This window comes from Lepisma saccharinum, chromosome 1 (genome assembly GCF_977018435.1).
Source record: "Lepisma saccharinum chromosome 1, izLepSacc3.1, whole genome shotgun sequence".
In the NCBI taxonomy this organism is placed as follows: Eukaryota; Metazoa; Arthropoda; class Insecta; order Zygentoma; family Lepismatidae; genus Lepisma; species Lepisma saccharinum.
In genome coordinates this window covers 213,945,355-213,960,280 of record NC_139229.1, presented here as the reverse complement: position 1 = coordinate 213,960,280, position 14,926 = coordinate 213,945,355, and the positions used below count along the sequence as shown (strand labels likewise).

At 40.0% G+C, this 14,926-nt stretch overlaps 1 protein-coding gene across 1 annotated transcript in view; it reads left to right on the top strand.

Moving 5' to 3' along the window:
• The first annotated feature begins 2,287 nt into the window (after nt 1-2,287).
• The window catches only part of sfl (N-deacetylase and N-sulfotransferase sfl), a 491,065-nt gene continuing 478,426 nt past the window's right edge, over nt 2,288-14,926 (top strand). The window contains exon 1 of the mRNA XM_083112039.1: nt 2,288-2,353. The gene's annotated coding sequence lies outside the window, so the exon portion shown is untranslated. The remainder of the gene's footprint in view (nt 2,354-14,926) is intronic.

Below are 14,926 nucleotides of genomic sequence, written 5' to 3'. Positions count from 1 at the left end.
CTCCCTAGCGCGGGAAACGGGACAGGTTCTAACAAATGCGGTATAATCGCCGCCACTGATCCATGCTATTATATCTCCATTCTTCTACTGTCTTTTTACATGCTCACGTAATAATAACAATAACATATTCATTAATTTACACATTAACGTATGTAAGCATTTATATAATTATTATTTCTGACACTTGGTTCGGACCTCCAGAATTATATTTCTAGGTAAAGATAAATGAGAGAAAATAATTATGGTCTAGACTATATATGCAAAATCAATCACGTTATTTACATCTTTTGAAAAATGTACGTAGATATTTTATTACACGTTTCTAGTTTTCCTTTTTGTCCCTTACTTGAGTATGGTGCTGCACTATAAAAATTGTTGACCCTTGAACTACTGTCAGATGACAAGGTACTGGACGCGGCGCAAAGTAGGCTAAAGGCCATACAAACAACATTTTTTCTAGAGGGCATCCGTGACCTTGTGGTCAGCAGTGTTGCGAAGCAGGGACGAAAAAGGACGCTAACAATTTCTGTAAGTACTCTTGTAAAAATATTATTAATAAAATTATTCTTATTTAATGACTTTCCCTCGTATAATTGATCGATAAATGTGATTAATGAGGAATGTCAGAACACACTGTAGAGAAGATCTATTTCAAAGTTTTATAATCGGTGCTCGAAGTGAGGGGAAATGCAGAGGGATGGTATCTCCCCCCCACACACAAAATTTTCGCAAAACTTTCCCTAGCTAACATTGCCACCATGTTAAACTATAGGAGCATTCCCCCAGATAACTCCAAACAGTGGTGTACTCAGGATTTTTGAAAGGTGGGGTTATTTAAACTTTTTCTAGCAGTCAACCCTCATTTTGACTTGTTTTCCTGCATTTTCGTTCTTTTTTTAGGAATACTGGGTTAAAGGGCGGGGTTTGACCCCCACTAACCCTCCCTTGGGCACCCCAAGTAATATTTTGTACTTCAAGCGTTTACTTGAGTGATGATGTGATGAAATTGATGAATGAACACTCACAATCATCCATGCCCAGGCCGGGATTCGAACCCGAGATCCAGGAATTTTAAATCAATTCAATTCCGGTCCAGGAGAGAAATTGAGCCTGCATAAACGGATTATGGACCGTAAAGAACCTTTTTATCTGTAAAGTATTTCAATTCGGGGTGGGGGGGGGGTCCGGACCCCTAAATACGTCCTTGTCCTTCAAAGCCCAATATAATTCTTGTCTTGCAATAAGTTCAGAGAAATTTATATAACAACGGCTAAACGAATAATTTTTTCATTATTTAATTTTAGTATTCGATAAATCTCTCGTGGGGTCTGGACTCTCTGGACCACCTAAATACGTCTCTGGTTCCAGGAACCTTTTTTCCGGCTCAATTTAAATACAGATCAGGAACTTTTTTTCAATGAAACAATACGCAACTTGGACCAAATTGAAATTGTGCGAGAAAAAGAGGTTTCGGTCCTGCAACTGAACCCAATAGAACCTATGCATTCCTGGACCTTAACAACTCTGCCTGAGACCCCTGACGTCGTAGCGCGATGTGCTAACCACTCCTCCACGAGGGCCGGCAAAGGTCTACGGAGCTATGGGTCCAGGTTCGAATCCCGGCCCGGGATTCCCTTCATCAGTTTCATCATGTCATCGTCATCTTCGCGATTATCCAAAAGTGACAGAAAAGCGAAGTAAAATGAACCAAATCAATCAGTGAAAGTAGTTCGAGTATAAATGTAATATAATGTTAATTCATTTAATTTTTGCCAACATTTTTTTTCTAATGTCCTCTTTTTCACTCACAAAATATGTTAACCCTGTTTCCAAAACGTATTCGCTTATAGCTCGATTGATTCCAAGCGTATTGAAAAAGGAACGTACATAAAAGACCGATCGATGTATCCTGGCTTCCTACGGTTGAGAATCTGTTGACACGTCATACTTGCTTATAACACCGGCTATGCCACAGATACCCGAATAATTAAGGCAAATGGAACCTCATTACTCATCATTCACCCTTTCTTTCTTTTATGTCATCAAGAACTTCGCACTTCATTACATTCAAAATCCCTCGTCTGAGTCGTCCCTGCTCAACAAAGTCGCAAAACTGGCGTATGATGTCAGCACCTTGCGGAAGAAAGACACCGCTGTTATTTCTCCGTTTCGACGATAGATGGCAGAGCATTGCTTGTTCTTTCGATTCGTCCGTGCAAGTGCTGCGGCCATATTGGCTGTCTGTAAAATCACATGTGATGTAAGTGTTTGTTGTGGTTCTCGGTGCGAAGTATGATTCGGTGTTTGTGCAACGCGAAAGATGTCAGAACTTCCTTTCCGGGATATGGACAAGGTACGTTCATTTCTGCCTTACATTAGTGTGTAATTCGTACATTAGTGGGTTATTCGTACGTTTGGTTTCCTGTTATGTTGTGGCTGTCAGTGAAATGTTTACATCCCAAGCAGAAAGGTGTCGATTTAAATAGCACTGCAAGTACTGTAGTGTGTGGTGCTAGCGGTGACAGCATGTATTGTAGCAGAAAGGTGTATTTTGTTCCTTGCACTTATCTGTTCCGCAACACAACATGCAGCACTAAAAAAGCGATTGCGAGTTAATACGTACTGGGAGAAGGGAGCAAAGCAGAAATATGTCAAATTGTTCCTCGATTACATAATTACCTAGTTTGCATTACAAACTAAATTACACACGTGATGGTCAATGCGTTTTGTCTAATACTGTGTATTTTTATTCGTGACGTATATTACGTAATTCATGTGTGACGGAAGGTAATCTAATGGACCGACCTTGACTTCCTTATGCTACTACAGTTCGTTACCTGCTGTACGTAACAAAAATATTCAAGGTTCAAGGTTGACGTTGTTGAGTATCATGCATTTTTACTGCTGGTTTAACCGCTGCTATTTCAGAATGGGGAAGAATTATCTTCTGAGAATTTGAACCTACAACCTAAGTTCCACAGGACTCAACACTTTTTATAAAAATTGTACAAGGTAATATCCTACACATTTAGGAAGTCGCAAAAATCGAAAACGTTAGGAATGAACAACAATACGACACATATTTGTGCTTCACTGCTTCATTGTCTTGGTTCTGTCACTAATTCGTCATTGGTCCTCATCGTCGCGATTAGCATAGAGATGTAGAAAAGCGATAAATCATCAAATACGAGCACCCAAAATGCGTTCCAAGAGGTGAATAATTTAGAAAAAAAAAGTTTTCCGCGTTATTTTCAGTTCCTAACTTTGGGGAGGGGGCTGGGGGGAGATATATCATCTTGAACATCCAACCCCAACTGTGTCAACACTCTGAGTGAAATGCATTACTTAATTTATTTAGAAATCCATTTGGGAAGCAGTAATGGTCGGGAGTTGCAGTTTTTAATGTCGACATCGCTGTAAATTGTGTCGGATTGTTCATAATTCATTACATAATAGCGGTGAGCCATGAGAAATTCCAATGGAAAGCAATGTCAAATCACAGACAAAGTTTCAACGCCATACCCCCTGGCTCTACCGAAAATAATCCAGATAAATAATGGCTTTTTATCCCCATATGCATTTTATGTGGCATATTGTTTAGCTGTTATCGTCACCGATCAAAGAAATATGACTGATTTCACGACGTCAAGTTTTCAGTTTCATTACCAAACAATTCCTCAGATTTCCATTCTCGTTGTTTTACATAACACACATTGTGATATAATAGTTGCATTTGGCAAATGATAGTACAACGCTTACGCAACTTTTACCCCACCGCGCTGTTATACGCCGGGGAAGCTCCAGAAATTTTGAGAAAAATAAATTTTCCGGGGATCTTCGTAGCGGGATGGATAGCACAGCGGTCTACGACGCCAGGGCTCTCGGGTTCGAATCCTGGTCTGGGCATAGAGTCCCTTCATTACATTCTTCATATGATCAGTCATCCTAACATGGGTGTGTATATATAGTTCACGTAAGGGGGGGGGGGGTTCAACTTTTGGACAACTTTTTTAGGGTTGCTTTATTTCATAAGTGAAAATCCGGGACACTACTGACCGGAAACTTGTTGGGGAGCGGGTTGCAGGTTATGTTATGTATTATCATATTCTTTACACTTCTAAAAAAAAAAACAAAAAAAAAACAGAAATTAACTACGGTCTGAACGGTGCGGGCACCCAAGCACTGACTGTTTACAGTAAACAGCAAGATATTTGCAACTGAAATTCAGTGCTGCTAGCAGACGGCGGCGCTATCGAGAAGTCCAGTAGCATACGCAGGATTTCATCAAGGGGGGGGGGGGTTATTTCTAAAACTTGCTCCAAATTCGCATTACCATTGTTTTATTACACTTTAATTAAATAATAATACTCATAATTGATTAATAATACTTATAATTAATTAATTAGTTGATTTACTAATAATAATACTACTAATAGTAGATATCTACATAAATATAGTAGTTTCTAGTCATTCGATTTTTGACAAATTCTAGGAGCATTTTTTTATAACTGATTTGACAGTCCCAATGAGTTTCTTATCGCAGAAATTCCGAAACCATCAGGAAATTGCAGACATTTTATCTGCAGTCCCATCTGGTGTGTGGAATTACGTAATTTCCTTCCCATCCGTATCTCGTCCTATACGTCTCTAATTTAGGAGAATAAAATAAGTCCGAAGAAATTTTTATGAACAAGCTGATAGAACAGGTAATCTAGTAATTTTACTGAACCAAAAAGGGAGGGGGTTGGACCCGTTAACCCCCCCCCCCCTTAAATATGCCCATGCATCCTAGTCTTCTCGATTAGAATAAAGTGGCAGAAAAGGGAGTAAAATAAACTAAAACAAATCAAATTTTTTTTAAAATTCTAATGAAACCAGAAGAGAACTCGAGAAAAACCAAAACCCTTTTAAAATGGCCACCGATTTCCTTTTCATCTTAGAACAAATTTTAAAGTGAAGGTTAAAATAGGTAATTACGAAATATTCTATTGTGATGCCGTAACTAGTGTGTTTGTCAGATTTTGACAGATAAGTGGCGACTTTGCGACTCGTCACACAAGTTCAAGGGTTCGAGTCCCAGCCTGGTGTTTCTTGTGAGTGTCCCCTCATCAAGTTCATACAATCACCACTCAGCCAAAATGCTCAGAAAAGAGGCGTTAAATAACAAGAATACAAATTAGAAAGATTAAAATAGTAGGCTACTGAGTATCTTACATATTAGATTCTTTCTAAAGTACTAATCAGGAAAACCTGAAGGAGCCTCATCGATGGCGCAGTGGTAGCGTCGTCGCCTTGTAATCAAGGGGTCCCGGGTGCGCGTTTATAAACCCTCCAGTGCTGCAGAACCAGGCGGATATAACGCTTTCTAATTGGCTGTGCGCACCGGAAGTGTTTATGTTCCGTGTCCATCAATCCTTGTGTGTTTGTTTACAGGATAAGGATGAAAATATCAGTCTCGTGATTATTTAGTAATAAAGTTTGTAATCAAATTGTGTGAAGAAATATATGGAGAAACAGTAAGAAAATACTATTCAATCGTTCTCTGGTGATAAAAATTAATACGAAGCCAACGAAATATAATAATGTTGAATATCTCTGAAAGCGCTGTGAAGTGATTACTGCAATATAGAATAAATTTCATACCAGTAAAATGCCATTTCTCCATAATCAACCATGGACATGACATATTAAATATACAATTGGGGCGTAATATATCAACCTGCGTTTAAAGGAGTTTCTTATCGTGTTGGGATGGATAACTGAAATCTACCATGTAAATCTGAACCCTGCCCTCTAGCGTTAAACGCATTAACGTTCGGAATGACAGCCAATCAGAAGCCAGATATCGATGGAGGTTCTGCAGCACTATAGGGTTTGTAAATACGCGTCCCGGGTTCGATACCCGGTGGAGGCGCATAATGGGTCGGATCCCACTTTTTTAAAAAAACTGTAGGTCCAGTCCCAATTAACCTTACTGTGCATGAAGTGGACTTAAAACACCAACTCAAACAAAAAAAGGGCCGGACTGGGACTGTCAAGAGGGCGGTGGCGATTTTCCTTAAGAGGGCGCCCCCAGGAAATGGCAATAACCTTGTTCTGTATACCCCATTCTATACAATCAATATATTGAATAAGAAGATTCCACTTTGTTCCATCAAGATAAATCAGAAATTCCACTCAGGTACTGAACAGTGATACCATCATAATATGGCGCCAAAACTTTATTCATTAGTTACTTCTGTTCTTGTTGTAGCAGGACATACTTTATTTTTTTGGGGGGGGAGGAGAGAGAGCAATGACTGAATCAAAATAAATTTCACTTTTGAGTTTGGGATTGCAGTCCTTAGATTTCCAACTTGCATAATTCCTACCAGACGCCGGACAAGTGGGCTAAGGCTAAAATGTAGGACATGTCTGGGAAAAATCGGCCGTTTGGTCCCTGATTATTTTATGTTGAAATTATGAAAGCAGTTACTTTTACAAGGGGAATTTGGACTCCCTGCTCGATTAAGAGCAAATTGAGGGTTGAGGCAATTTTCTACGTTGAAATGGTATCCCCTTCTCGGTAGAGCATGAGTGGTGAATACGTGATTTTAGGGAGATTTTTCACCGAAGCAACACGTGACATGTCTAGCTTGAGGATTTCAAAAATCGAAGGCAGGCTTGTGCGACCTGTCATGCCTCTACGGTGTGAGACGTTGCTGTTGATTGGCTCCGTCCCAAGCGGCATATGTAGCGCGAGCCCCTGAGAATTCACACCGGAGTGGCAAGCGATAAGAAAGATGGCCCCTTCAGTTTAATGCAAAACATTCACCCCACAAGCGCGAACAACACACCGAAGCGACATAATGCGCATTATATTGGGAGAACGACCCGATCAGACTGACAAGCGAGCGACAAGCGACACGTGCAGCTTGTCGTATCGCTTCAGTTTAGAAAAGTACATTCATTTCTGAGTCGGTTGCCAAGACGCACGTGCCAATTATCGCCTGTCGCTTCAGTCTGAATGCTTCCATTGACTGAACGGGCTAATGTATTTTGTTTGGTTTGAGTTGATGTTTTAAGTCCACTTTGTGCACATTAAGGCTAATCGGGACTGGACCTACAGTTTAAAGTGGAATCCGAACCACTATGTGCTTCCACCAGGTATCGAACCTCATGTCTTTTGTCGTTTGTCGCCTATCGTGTGTCGCTTATTGCCTAATGTATCGGTTTCCGTGCTCCAAGCGTTTGCTGTTTTTTCTTTTTTGCAAGGTCGATTCTATTAAGGGGTGATCAGATGATTCGAGACAAAAAACAGGACGTCGTGCAGAAGATAGTCTTCTAACGTTTTAAGTTGTTTACGTGAAATATGGGTCCATGGAATATAGAACATTCTTGTGATTAATGAAAAAAACAAAATACTTTTCTCGAACGATTGTTACGTTTTCCTTCGATGCAGCAGTACATGCTTGAAAGTATGGAATTATTTATTCTGAATAGGTTTGTTATGTATGATCATCACATTATATACATAGATTCTGGAAACAATAAGGCTTAACTATTTTACTTCCTGCCAGAACATCACATGATGTGAATGCATCAGCAACAGCATTTACATGAATTAGTGGTGAGAAGCCTAGCCAAGTTAAGCCTAATGCCCCATATTATACATTACGTGTCGGGTCCTCTTCGATATGTAGAAGCGAACAATCCTTATGTACCTATTTATGATCCAAGAAAACCTAGAAAGTACCTATTTTATATCGATACTATGGGTAATCTACAAAAATAACTTTGATTTATTGTACACTTTCACATCAATATTTGTATTGAAATTTCATTCGGATATTGTGTATTTTGTAATCTTATTATTAAATAGATATATGTAAATATTTAAAATTGGTATGTGATAGAACAAAACTAGGGCCATTTTTGGATTCAGGTACACAAAGTACTAATAAAACAAGTGTCATAATCAAAAAAGGAAAGTCCTTGTTGACCTGTGTTATCTATCCTCGTCGCTGCGATTAATCTAGAGATGTCTGCAAGCATCATAGAACAAAATACAAGCACAGAAAGGCGATACAAAGGTCGCAGGTTCGCATCCTGGTTAAGGTATGGACGATTCTTCAGTTCTCCAACCATCCTCTATGTCGCGATTAGTGTTGAGAGATAGAAAAGAGACGTACAATAAGGAAAGTCCCGCTCAAAAAGGACGTGAAACATTTAGGGCCGAGAAAAGTGACAGAAAAGGCCAGGTGAAAGAAAGGGTTGATAAGAACATTGATAAATGGTTTATAAGGACCAAGTATGTGCTACAAATGTAAGGGTCCCGGGTTTGAATCCTTGCCTGGGTTTTGTGTTTGTGAGAGAGTCCCTTCATCAATTTCATCGCATCGTCACTCATCCTCATCTTCGCTATTAGCCAAAAGTGGCAGAAAAACGAAGTAAAATAAACCAAATGAGTCAATCAATGATATATGTAACTCCCAATAATCTGTAACGAAATCTCAAACAGCTTGTGCATATTAACGTGATCTCCCTCTTTCTTGTAAAGGGTCTACCAATTCGAACGTCAGAACTTTGAAAGAGTGTTGTGGCAACACTGACTGAAATGACGAGATTGAACTGTGACATCTGTGTGCAGTAGTCTGTGGCATGGCAAGTTATCATGGAGAGATACACAATGCAACAACTCATAGAAATTATTCGAATTTATTATCAAAATTCGTGTTCAGTTCGACAAACATTTCGTGCATTGAGAGGAACTTACGGTCAACATATTCGACCGACAGAACGCCATATTTACAGCCTCGTAGAGAAATTTGAACGAACAGGCTCAGTAGCAAACGAACCAACATCTGTCGAGCGTCGAGTCTGTCGTTCAGCTGAGAATATCGCTTCGGTAAGCCAGAGCGTGGTGGACGATCCAAACCTGTCTGCTTCACGGCGTTCGCAACAACTCGGCCTTTCACAGATGACAACATGGCGAATTTTGCGTCACGATCTTCACCTAAAAGCTTATAAAGTGCAACTGACTTAAGAACTTAAGCCTAATGATCATCGTCTGCGTCGGGAGTTAGCTAATTGGGCTCTACAGCAGTTGAATGCCGATCCAGATTTTGACCGGAAAATCATATTTTCCGATGAAGCACATTTCTTTTCTTCGTGGCTACGTTAACAAACAAAACTGTAGGATTTCGGCAGATGAAAATCCGCAAGTGATTCTGGACGTACCCTTTCATCCTGAGAAAGTGACTGTGTGTTGTGGTTTTTGGGCTAATGGCGCGATCGGGACCAACATGGAAATCACGTGACTGTCAATGGGGAGCGATACAGGAATATGGTGGTGCAGTTTTTGTGGCCTAAACTGGCAAATCTTGACATCAAGACTGTGTTTTTCCACACAGCTCGCCAAACAATGGAATTATTGCAGGAAATGTTCCCCGGACGAGTTCTGTCCAGAAAGGGTGATGTGAACTGGCCACCAAGATCATGTGATCTAACCCCCCCCCCCTGGATTATTTTCTATGGGGTTATGTCAAGTCTAAGGTCTATGAGACTAAGGCACGCACAGTTCACGACCTGAAACGGACCATAGAATGACCCATTGAGGCTATACCGCTCAATATGTGTGCAGACGCGCTGGAAAATTGGACATTCAGAATCCATTCCACCCACCGAAGCAGAGGAGGACATTTGAACGACATATTGTTCAAAACTTAATGCCATTGTTTGCTCTTCAAAATAATAAAAAAATATATATGTCATTATCACTTGTGGTTTTCATTCTATCTAATTTTGAAGTTCTGACTTTGAAATGGTAGACCCTTTATGTGTGTGTTAGCGTGCGTCAAAATACAAACCGAATATGGCTGAAGTTCGCATCTTAGATAAGGAATTGATTCACCATTCTGACCGTCTCATCGTTCATTTCATTAGTTCACATTCTCATGATACGCTAGGTACGTAAAATTAAATCCGAAGTTGACCCCCCCCCCCAAAAAAAAAGAATAGAAACTGACGGAAAGTGTTGATTGATTTTCTTTATTTTACTTTGCTTTTTGTGCCACTTTTGTCTAATTTGCGAGGCTGAGTGATGACTAGACCTCGGATTTTTAGGTTCTAAAAAGTGTGCTTTTAGGTTCCTAAAATAGGCTTGAAAAACCCTAAAATAGGTTCTAAAAATCCTAAAATAGGTTCTAAAAATCCTAAAATAGGTCCTAAAAATCTAAAGTTAGGCTCGAAAAATCCTGAAGTAAGTTCAAAGAAACTTAAAATAGTTCAAAATTCCTGAAAAATGCTGATTAGGTATACTCACCGGCAATGAAAATGGGGCACCTATATCCTGAAATACGCACTATCTTGCATAACGTTCTGTGTATTGCCTAACCCTACGGCGATGGCAGAACTTACCATTTGAAATTTGCTATTAAAATTCACTCTTCGCAACAATCTTTTTTCATGTTATCCACAGTCAAACTCCGCAATTTTGTTTGTGAGTATCATCTTATATTCTGAAAATAATCTTTCAACAAGAACATAGTAAGTGGTGCAAACTTCAATGCCGAAATGTTACTTTGCAAGGCGTGAATGCCACAAAACACCAAAGTGACGCCAAGGTGACCAAGACCACACAGATCAGACCACTTTGGATTGTACAGGTAACAGTGGCACCAGACATTTTGCCTTGTTTAGAGCTTCGAAAAATCACCATGCATTTGGAGGAAGGGAAATCGACAGAGTACGTTTCAAACACGTTCGTCATTAATTTTTTTCATTACCAAGCAAAGCAAATGCCTCTGTGTGACATACAAATCCTGTAAAACCTTAAAAAATATAAAAAAAACTAAAAATATGCTTTATTTTGGGCACATAAACCTAAAATAGGTTCTAATAACCAGAATAGGTTTTTTTAGGCACTGTAAAACATCATCAGTTGTTGCATTTTAACGAAACGCTGACATAACTTATTATTTCTTACATACCTGTAAAGGAAAAAATAGGTTAAAAACCTAACATCCGAGGTCTAGTGATGACATGATGAAATTGATGAGCACAAACATCCATGCTCAGGCCCGGATTCGAACCCGGAATCCCTGGCGTTGTAGCTCGATATGCTAAGCACTCCGCCACGGGGCCCGGCTCTGACGGAAAGTGTTTCTGGCGAGTTCCCGCTAGGTGGTAGCATGCAATAGTTTCGTTTCGTTGACACTAGATGTCTCCACTCTCCTCGGAATCTTACCCGTCGTAAACCGAGCAATAAAGTGGATCGATCGTGCTTTTCACTCGAACACTAAATCGATTGTTTATGAAGGCATTTTTTGAACGGTGCCCCAGTGTGAGAAGGGAACCACATACCCGTGATAACGCTCGATATCACGCGACATTTGAGAAGCACAATCTTGCAACGCGATGACGGTGAAAACCACCAGCAGAGCTCCCCTTGTACTCACTATTCAAAATAGAATACTTTTAAAACAGTAATGTACATTTTTTATAGTTTTTATATTGTTCGCATATGTAAATTAGTTATGAATTTCTTGTATTATGTTCAGTGGCGTGCCCAAAGAGGGTTGTTCTGGATAACCCCCTCCCTCTTTGGACCAATAATTCTAAAAACAAGAACGTCAAAGCATAAAATGATGGCAGAATGAGAGCTGACTACTCAAAAATTATATACGTAACCGCTCTCTCTTCTTTTCGAAAATCCTGGACACGCCACTGTATGTTTTTTCTCTGTGATTTTATTAGTACATTTTCAATTACCTATATTTTACTCATACAAGTTAACATATCCCTATAGTATAAGCACTAATAACATATTTTTACCTTGTGTAAATATCCCTCACACCTCTCATAGCAAGCTCCGCACTAATGTTATATGCAGTCATTGTACGCTACAAACATGTGTTTCATGGGACCTATGTAAATTAAATATTAAATATTATCAATTATATATCAAATATATATAATGTACCGATTGCTGTAAGGGTTTGATGGTGAGAGTGCGCCAGAAGCCCCTAAGAACTCAGGGATTTATGGTCGGAAAGAGAATTTTGGTGCCATCAGGAAGGAATATTCAGTCTGAACTAAGAACAATACTGGGAAAAGGATGGTCAGAAGCGGGTAGTCTGTGTGATTCCAAGAATAAAATCTGTTTCGCGCAAGTTCCAGGGATTCCAAATATTTGAAAATTTCGGCTGGATTACCTAAAGGAAGGGATCTTCTCGACATTGCCTCCCTGTTGTGGGTTTGTAAAGCTTTAAATAAGTATTTGAAAATGAGTCCCTCATTTTGATGTCTGAACTTGCAACAATTGAACGTGGCAGAAGTTTCGAGGGCGGGTTGAAACCTTCAAAAACAGCCCGGCTTCGCATCCAAGATTCCAGATCCTAACTCCACCTATTAGTACCAAACACTGGATTATTTCCCGCAGAGTGGCAAGCAAGTAACACCCCCCCCCCCAATCCCTCCACAAAAGTGGGGAAGTTATTTCGTTCCTGTAACGAACTCTACGAGTCGTACTTGTAACTTTTAAGTCTTCCATGATACGTAATTTGTTTCTGTTTCAGTTATTTTACTATTTTTTTTTTACTTCTTAAGTTAACCGCAATTATGAGAAACAGTGATGAACGATGAAGTGTGTGAAGGGACAAACACGACACATCCATGCCTTAACCAAGATTCGAACCTGGGACTTCTTCGGGCTCGGTGACCGAGAATGTTAAGTCGTCGACTTTCGATCCCATCACCGAAGTTTCCGGGTTCGAGTTCCGACGTGGGCAATATTCCTCCTTCAATTTCATCTATTCATCACTCATCCTAATGGTTGCGATTAGCCAAAAGTAGATGAAGAGCGGCGCTAGGTAACAAATATGCAAATTCGGACGAACTTGGGGCCTCTAGCTTTGTAGCCACCGATTGATTGATTGATTGATTTAATTTATTTTACTTCGCGTTTTTGATTGATTGATTGATTTAATTTATTTTACTTCGCGTTTTTGATTGATTGATTGATTTAATTTATTTTACTTCGCGTTTTGTGCCTCTTGGCTAATTTGCGAAGATGGGGATGAGTGATGAAATGATGAAATTGATGAATGGACATTCACAAACAACCAAGCCCGACCGGGATTCGAACCCGGGACCCTTGGCGTCGCAGCGTGTAGCCACCGAGGCCGATCTTATAATAATATACACAAATTACCACCCCTGAAATGAAATTATTGTGAAATATATAATTTTAGGCAGTTATTCATTTTCCAGAGGGCGTGACTCCCCCTTACCGCCCCCTTTTCGTCCCTTTTCTCCTTCAGTACTGTGACAGCTATCCTGACCGCCTCCACAACAAACTTGGCTGTAATGTCTCCCGGAATAGTTCTTACTTAATATGCACAAAATGAGTTCAGCAGTTACTATTTACTTCCATGCTTTAATCATTAAGATCGATTTTCGGTGTGATCTGATACAGGATTTTTTTATGCTTATGTCTGTGCACAAATTGTTCCGTGGCTCACATTACCGAGTACCATAATGGCGGCCGGAGCGTGGTGCTGCTCTTATCACCTCCATTGCGGCTGAGATCTAGAATGTATGGAGCCCTACCCCCACACACCCTGTGTACCTTCATGGCACGGTGCAATGCACGACGGAGAACTTTGCCTTTTGGTTACTTATTGAATTGTTGACTCGTCTTTTTTTTAAGTATGCAGCTAGCAATAAAAAGAAATCGCAACATGCTCATATATTATATGATATGAACGGCAAACAACATTCGGTACCTTCTTCTATACTATTTTACTATGCAATGGCAAGCCGATAATGAAAAGTAGTGCGCATGGTCCTGTTCAGTTCTCTTTCCTGACATAGCGAGTCCATTACTGAGGAGTGGCGAGTGAAGTGTTGCCTTCTGAGGCTTTAGGAAGTAGAGGGGGCTTACTCATTGTGCAATATGATGATGACGCAGCTAGCTAATTCCCGCAACATCTCTGGCAATAATTGAAACAGTCAGTGGGAGTCCATCAAGTAAAGAGTTGAGTGAAGAGATTTCTAAAACCGTAAAAAAAAAAAATACCATAACAGTTTTAACAGTACTAACGATCATTAATGTAATTTTAATGCTTCGGTTTTTTTGTTGTAAATATATTTATGCTGCACGGAACTGCAATTTATAATCATAAAAAATAATAAAATAAAAAAAAAAAGGTTGCTCTCCGTTTTGTAAATTAGCAAGCAGACTGTTAAATTCTAACGCTAGATTATTGTAAATTTTGCGGGGCGAAGCTCCTCCCACGTGTTCTTTTGCGCAGTCGCAGATCCTTCTTGCGAATCCTTCCGCGCAGCAACGTATCTCTCGTGTTTGCAATTCGCGATTAAACTTACCACCTTAGCGCTAGTGTCGCTTCCAATATGGCCGCTGTATATAGGATACATCCTTTGTTTACGTTCAGTTAGTAGTATTAGAAGTAACCTATCGTCATGGCTGTTATGGAATAAATTTTGAAGTTACGCGATATTATTAATTATTGCGAATATACGATGTGAGACATTTAATTATGACAGGCAAAAATAACAGAAAACGCAGACGAAACTATAATATAGGTAATATAGGTATACGCACTGGTCCTTCAAAGCAGTTCTGTATCATCTGCACCTCATTTTGTAACTGGGGCTCTCGGAAATTATTCGAATATAAAGTAATTGACCTGTACTTGAAAAGCTGGGGCAGGAGGAAAATGCACACTGGTTTAAAAAATAATAATAGTCCTCCTCCGTGGCCGAGCCGGTTAAGGCGCTGTGCTTTGATTTCCGAATACGGGTTCGAGTCCGCCTGGGTTCAGTCTCTGGTTTTTCGGCCTGTGTATAGGACCGGTGGCAACCCACCATCGTGAGGAAATTGGGGAGCTACGAGTGAGTAGCGTAACCCGGTCACGGATATCTC